Source organism: Panthera tigris, chromosome C1, assembly GCF_018350195.1.
Source record: "Panthera tigris isolate Pti1 chromosome C1, P.tigris_Pti1_mat1.1, whole genome shotgun sequence".
In the NCBI taxonomy this organism is placed as follows: domain Eukaryota; kingdom Metazoa; phylum Chordata; class Mammalia; order Carnivora; family Felidae; genus Panthera; species Panthera tigris.
In genome coordinates, this window is record NC_056667.1 from 46,524,274 (window position 1) to 46,532,423 (window position 8,150).

Consider the following 8,150-nt stretch of genomic DNA (forward strand, 5'->3'; position numbering starts at 1 on the left):
TTTACCATCACTACAATTTCAAAAAGGTTATTTTAGTGTAGCAGGACTACACTAAATGAGAAAACATTTCAGGAAGGCCATAAGCTCAGATTAAAAAACTAATTCAGCTTTGTTTTTTTAAAAAATGACTACACCGGGCACCTGGGTGGCTCAGTTAGTGAAGCATCCAACTCTTGATTTTGGCTCAGGTCATAAGCTCACGGTTTGTGGGTTCAAGACCCACGTTGGGCACCAAGCTGGCAGCGTGGAGTGTGCTTGGGATTCTCTCTCTCTCTCCTTTTCTCTCACCCCTCCCCTGCTCACTCACTCACTCTCTCTCAAAATGAAAACTAAACTTAAAAAAAAAAAAAGACTATTTTGTCCATTTTCATTTCACTGGTGGCCAGCATCAATCTGTGCACCAGGATTTTGGAAGCACTGTTTTCAGAGTGGGGAATTCCTCCTCAGCCTGTAAATCTTTGGAAAACTATGACCTTCTCTGGGATTTCCCAGAGCTGAGTTCATGGCACCCTGTCCCATCTCTGTTCCTGGACCACCAGAAGAGAAGTCCTTTATCTTTGACTCCATGATGCTATGATGCCTAGTACTATACCCCAAAGCAGGGATGGTGGGTTCACTGCAGCAATTCATTCCAACAGCTATCGACTCTGTTCCTTGTTGGGGCCAGGCCTTGAGCTAGACATCAGACATGGAGAAGTGCAAGGCAGCACCCCTTCCTTAAAGGGCTCACCTTATAGAAGAGGAGACGATAGAAGGGTGTAAGTGGGTACCATCACCCACTCCACTACTCTCGCCCCCTGGTAGTCAAAGGAGCAAAGGAAACAATGGATAACAATGGATAACAATGGATAATGATATTATCCAGGTTGTATCACATAATTCTTATTTGCATTCAGTGTCCGAAACCCCAAATAGAACTGAATGATTGAATTCTTTTCCTCAAAGGAGTTTAAAATGCCTCTTCCCTTTAGAGGCGTGTGACAGAGACTAGAGAATGGAGGGTGTCATAAGAAGCACTTTGAATGCAGCCAGGAAGTTTGCAGACACGTTGCTATAGCCTCTCTAGCCATGCAGTGGTAATCTCAGTCCTTAACAGAGGTTTTAGGGTCCCCTGGGTGGCTCAGTTGGTCAAGCGTCCAACTTCAGCTCAGGTCATGATCTCATGGTTGATGTGTTCAAGCCCTGTATCAGGCTCTGTGCTGACAGCTTGGAGCCTGAAGCCTGCATCAGATTTTGGGTCTCCCTCTCCCGCTGCCCCTCCCCTGCTCACGCTCTGTCTCTCTCCCTCTCTCTCTCTCTCTCTCAAAAGAAAAGTAATAATCATTAAAAAAAGTTTTTTAAGTAGGTTTTAAATGTTTGCTTCTACAAAGGCTGGGGCTTCACTGACCCTTGTACTAAGAGCCCAAAGGAAGAAACCAGTGTCAGTGCACACACTGGAAAGAAACAGCATGAGACAAAGGGAAAGGCAGCCAGCAGAATCTGGAGGAGAGTTGTAGACCCACCAGAAGGGACATGGCTCCCCTGATCATAGGGCCCAAGTGAGGGCAAACTGGAAGCTGATGTCAAAACCCACTGTAGAGTATGCAGACTGGTAGACACTTTTAGGAGGGCTTTCATTCTTTTTCTTTTCACTGCTTTCCACTTAATTAAACATTAAAGCACAAATGGATGTCCCCTGTGGGGACAAATAAAGGACATCAGGGGAGGAGAAGGGAAGCCTCATGGAGAGAATCACCCAACAGAGACCCCTCTTCACAAAACGGGCCCGATACTGATTTCCAGGGAGGAGCAGGACAAGGTTAGCTCAAATTTGGTGATGACATCAGGATGAAGGACTGACCCTAAGCTTCCTGATGCTTTGATCGCTGGCAAGCATCTCGATGCATGCCCCAGAAGGAAGGGCCTTCTGATGCTGTGATCACACCATCCCCCTTCTTTTCACCAGGAGGCACATGAAGCAGCTGTATAATTCTGTCCAGAAACCCACGGATTATTTCAAACCAAGGATTCTTACTGTAATAAATAGCACAGAGATGCCTGTAGTTTCTTTCATCTACGTCTCTGCTAGCATTTTTTACTACAGTGTCAGAGATTTGTTTTAGAGGAAGGGCATCATATAATTTGTGGCTATGGTCTTTAGGAGGCCAGGAAGAAGGGCAATGTGTACCATCTGAAATTAAATGGCTGTAGGATCACTTATATGAACTGCCTTTGTTGCAGAGATGTCGAAACCAAGTTTATCAGCAATACCTCCTTGGGGGCACAGACGAAAGCCGAGTCTTCAGTGAATCCAGCAGCTACCCTGTCATGTCTTAGAAGTCCTTTGAGCTTGTTAAGAGGAAACTGATTAGTTACAGTGTATGTTTCTGGGAGAGCCACCTGAATGTTGCTATATCCATAAGCAATAGCTCCATCTTTTACAATATCACATGCATGGATAATGTCAGTTCTGGTTGGAGAGATTTCAATCTCAATCCAATTCCCATAACCTATGACTTCTGACTTTAAATCCATCCCAGTCAGAAGTTTCGCAGGATTTTCTGGAATTGCTCTGGTTCCAACATATTTGTTAATTGGATCAGATATCATCATCTCCTTTCATTAAGTCAGTTCTGGAAAGGTATGTGATTTTCCATTAGGAAAAACCACCTCAGCTGATTCAATTGTGAATTGATTCTCATAATATTCACTGAACATGGTGACAATGACAGCAAGAACTATTTTTGCCTTAGTAAAGTCAGTTCCTGTGCATTCAGGGAATCCATTCTAGTATTTACTGTTAATTTGGAGTTATTTTCATTGATGATAGGCCTTAAAATGACAGCACCATTGCTATCATGGACAACTGGGTATAGTGGTTTATTTCCAAAGATATATATAAATAACATTTAAGGAGGACTTTCATTCTTGATCATGTGTTTGATTTTCATTTAACTTCTTTGTTGTTTCCATCAAGTCCTGAGTTGAGAGAACCTCTCTTGCTATTTTTGCATAGCAAACTCTGACTAGAGTAGATATGGCCATATAGCTACAATTGGCAGTTATCTATCAGGTAAGTAGAGAGTTCACTAATGGTTGCTACTCTCAGGTAAGTCCCAAGGACTCTCACATAGGTTTTCTCAACACATGTGATAGTGATATTCCTCTTTCAGTTGAAAAGCCAAAGCACAGAGAGGTTAATTACCTTGACCAAGTACACAAAGCCAGCCAAAGGTAGCTGGGAATTCACTGACACCAGCACTAAGAGTCAAAGCAAACAACCAGAGGGGCCAGGACCCCAGGTCTCAGCTGCCCAGTCTTGAGTTTCTGAGAAAACAAGATTGAATGCTGTTCTCCACAATTTATAGGTATCCAAACGGATGCAAGATTCATAAAGATGACTGGATGGAAAATGTCCCTATTCCTCTTGCAAAGAGGAAGTGTGATTAATATAAATAAGGGAAGGCTGAGATAAATTAGCAACTTGGAAAACATAAATGAATTTTAGAATGGATCAGAGAACGTAAGACTCAAGGGAATATGGAAGTTATCCTGCCAAACTAAATGGAGATGCTGAGGCACACAAGGATATAATGGTATAATTATTTCTGCACAACAAACTAGTGAGAGAGTATTGAATTCATTCCCCTATGTCCAGACTCAACACTCACACTACCCACACCCGGCATTTAGAGCATGCTCCACCAACTATGAATTATGATGAAGAAATTTTCATCAGAGAGAGAGAGAGAGACAGAGAGATACAATTATTTTTTTTTTCCCAGGGAGTCCAGACTCTGGAGGACACTACATTTTATTGTCAAGGGAGGATGTGAGGACAAAGTCCCTGGATAAATACATAAAGGAGATTCTTTAGCTGTTGTCTTAGGCAGAGGACCAGAATAAATCCAACAACTGGTCCATTTTGTTTCCTGGAGCAAGATGTGTGACTCCAACATTTCAAGCCCTCGATGACAACTTTAATACTATTTCCAAGTTCAAAGGTTTCACTTTCTTATTTGCTATTTCTAAAGCCCTGGGCCTCTGAGCCTTGGTTTTGTCAGGACAAGACTCAGGCCTCTGAGGAGTGTGAAAGCAGATTCCGTTTTCACTCAGATCAAAGTCTCATGTGAAAACATGTCCACGGGTAACTCAATTTTCTCTTAAACCTACTCCAGTCAGGAGCAGCTTTCGTCAAGGTCACCAGTGACCTCCATTTTGTTAACCCACCACTCTGTTCTCGGTCTTTATCGACTGTTAGCATCATGCAGCACAGTTGGTCACCCTCCTCCGTGAAGCACACTCTTTACATGATTTCCAGCATGCTCCTCTCCTTAGTGTTCCTTTCTTCCCTGGCTACTCCTTCTTGTTCTCATTTGTTGATCCCTCCTGTCTCTTCAATCTCTCAAGGTCAGAGGTGCCCAGGCTTCCATCCATGAATACTTTTCCTTCTCTACCAAGACTTCGTCCAGAAGTGATCTTAGCCTGTTTTATCATCTATACATATCACCCTTGGAGTGAAAACTTCCAAATGTGATTAACTCTACCTTCAAAATATAGCCCAACCACTTTTGACCACCTCCCACACTACTCCCATCATCTCTTGCCTGAATTTTTGCAACAATAATTTGTGTCCACTCTTGCCCTTTATCATTAGCTTTTTAAGAGACAAGGCAGACAACAAAACAAAACAAAAAACAAAAACAAAAACAAAAACAAAAACAAAAACAAAACCATGGCTTCATGCCTCTGCACTCCTGTGGTTACTTATCCCAGAGTGAAAAACCAAAGTCTTCGTTCAACTTCTCACCTGCCATTTTACCCCTCTGATTCTGATTCTAGCTCAGCCTACTCCGGACGTACTGGTCTCCACCTCCTCCTCACACGTGTTAAATTCAACTGAACCTCAAGGCTTTTCCACTTGCCATTTCCTCGGCCTGCAGTGTTCTTCTTCCAGATACTGCAGGCTTGATCCTTCATTTCCCTTAGGTCTCTGCTCAAAAGTCACCATGTCAACAAGTCTTCCCTGGACCACCTATATTTTATAGCAGCTTCCCTCCCTCCTCTGCACTCTCATGCACCCCTTATCTCTATGGCAGTTATCACGATTCTACAAACCATCAAAATGCTCTTCTGTTGTCTTTATGTAAACTCTATAACAACTGGGATTTTGCTTATTTAAAAAATTTTTTTTAATGTTTATTTATTTTTGAGCAGGGGGGAGGGCAGAGAGAGAGGGAGACACAGAATCCAAAGCAGGCTCCAGGCTCTGAGCTGTCAGCACAGAGCCTGACGCAGGGCTCAAACCCATGCACTGTGAGATCATGACCTGAGACGAAGTAGGATGCTCAACTGACTGAGCCACCCAGGCGCCCCAGGATTTTGCTTATTATAATTTTTTTTTACTATTCTTTTTCTACAACATCAAAGGATTTGTGGCACATAGTGGTTACTCAGTAAATAGTTATTGAATAAAAGAACCAAATTAGCAAATCTTGTCTAAGGATCTACAATTGAATTCAGGGAGCAATGCACTTAAAGCCACCAAGAAGAGAGGGAGTTTCTGTTCCCCACACTTGACTACTTGAGAATCAAAGCTGCCTTGATTCTTCCATCAGTACTTAAGGCTCCCTAAAGGATTCAAAAACTATTACAAGTGAATCACATCTTATGTAATTTAAGGGCACTGAAGTTAAGAGTTGAGGTCCTAGATCCAGGCTGCCTGGATCCAAAGCTCAGCTTTATTTCTTACTTGCTATGTGTCCTTCGGCAAATAACTGAAATTCTCTGTTTCTCAGATTCCTCCTTCCTCTGCAAAAGGATGATAATTGTAGTACCTACCTGATGAAGTTATTGTAAGGATTGAAGAAGACATATTACATTTAAGGTACCTAGAAAAGGACGTGGTACATAGTAAGTATTTAAGTGTTAGCTCACGTTCATTCACTAAGAGCATGTTATCCAGATAACATTGCTTTTTGTTCTCTGAGAAGTTTTTTTTTAGGAAGAGGTACATATATACCATATATTCACATATACATAGATAGTGTGCATACACATGTACATGTGATCTATATGATTAGTTACAGAGATATGTGTGTATATATATGCACATATGTAAATATATATGTATGTATTTATTTATATATTTAAATATAAGCTTACTTTCTTCCTGTGTCTTGTCTCTTGTGTCCCACATAAACCATGAAGCAGGTCTCAGTACTTCTTTTCTTTCTTTCCAAAGATGATCCACTTCACCAAATATTAATGAGCAGTATAAATTTTACTTAATATTTAATAGGGGTCTTGGAAGAGAGGTCTTATATCACATATCATGCCCAAACATGAAAGGTCTTCTTTAGATATTTCTCTTCTCCCCCAAAATTGCTCTTTGGCCACACCATCAGCCAGGATTCTCCTTTTCACATTCCCATGCAGTTCCCTGCCTCTTCCATGATGACTTGGCCCATCATCTAGGCCCACAGTGCCCTTCACCCACCCTCAGCCTTTATGTTGGCTCACCCCATTTTCAGCAGGAACTCCTCTAGAGAGCTGAATCTTACTTATGTCTTACTCTTACATGCTGGACACCTAGCAGAGGGCCATGCTCTGTGGGCTACCAAGAGAATGAAGACATGGAAGAATCTTACACATGGATAATCTTCTTTTACAAAGAGGAAAATTGAGCCAAGAGTGTCAATCAGTCTGTGGATCAGCCAAAAAGAGACCTCAGATTCTCCCGCCCTCCTCTGCTCCCATCCACTATGAAGACCACACACATCCAGTTCCAGCCTTTCCGTTAAACACCTGGAATGACTCTGACTTTCCTGTCTGCTCTGAAGATCACTGTTACTCCAGGAGCCAGTCTTAGGCCACGCAGAGAGCAAGCTCTCTTAATAACTGCTTCTTTTATTTCATTTCCTACTGGGAAAAACTAATCAAACATGTAGGAAGCTTAAGAATATTCCAAGGTGATTTGATTGTTCACTGGTGGCCAGTTTCAAGAAATGTACACTGATGAACACAAACACCATTCTCCCTACCTCCCTGTACAGGCTTTGTCCAGCCTGAGCAGGACCAGGGTCTGAGGGAAAGTGGCCCAAGAAATAGTTGCAGGAAACCAGTCTTGTTTCCTCCTTTTATCCAGAAAAGGGGGCATAGTTGGTGAGGGCCTGGATTGTGACTATTCTCTGTGATTCTTTTCATTTCTCCTTTCTTTCTTTCTTTCTTTCTTTCTTTCTTTCTTTCTTTCTTTCTTTCTTTCTTTCTTTCTTTCTTTCATCATAGTGAAGAATTATTTTGCATGAATGAGAGTAGAGATTAAATATCGACTCCTAAGGGTTCTTGTTTGGGCGTATTTTAGGAAGGCCTTTTCCTTCCTCATTTACATGGGGAAATCACAATGAGCCTCAATACTCTGCTTAAGTGGCACATTGTAATCCCCTTTCCACATGTCCCTACAAGGCTGATCCTTGGCTCCTTACTGACAACCTACATCTGGTATGTGCATCCATACTCTGTCACTGCTCTCCATTTGCAGGCTGCACGCCCTCACAGACATTTAACTTCTTAAGGGCAGCATCACACTATAGCCAGGATACAATCACTAGCCAATAAATGTGGCTGAATACATACACAAATAAAAAGCATAAGCAGGTTCAAATTACGTCTCTGCTGTAAATACTCTTTTAATATAGATATGCGTTGGTACACTAATCTAGACAGTAGACATGATAATCCCTTCACTGACCTCACAGGATTATTGAGATCATTAAATGAAATGATAGATACAAAAAAGCTTTGTAAAGGTAAAATGCCATACAAATATAAACAGGTATTGTTAAGGAATATAATAGTCTACTTAACTTTGGTTACCCAAAAATCACTCCAGGAACTTTTTTTTTTTTTTTTAAATATCATCCAATATAAGTTTAACAATAAAATAATTTAAATAGGAAAACAGCTGAATGAATTCATTCAGAAATGTAAATAATTTTAGCTGAGAAAAGAAACAAGTATTGGGGGGTGCTTGGGTGGCACAGTTGGTTGAATGTCTGACTCTTGATTTCAGCTCAGGTCATGATCCCAAGGTCGTGGGATAGAACCTCACTTTGGGCTCGACGCTCAGTGTGGAACCTGCTTAAGATATTCTCTCTCTCTTGGGGTGCCTG

The 8,150-nt window shown here is 41.6% G+C and overlaps 1 pseudogene; it reads right to left on the reverse strand.

Annotated features, from left to right (window-relative positions):
- Nucleotides 1-1,752: 1,752 nt before the first annotated feature.
- LOC102959233 lies at nucleotides 1,753-2,888 on the reverse strand (annotated as a pseudogene).
- Nucleotides 2,889-8,150: the final 5,262 nt, after the last annotated feature.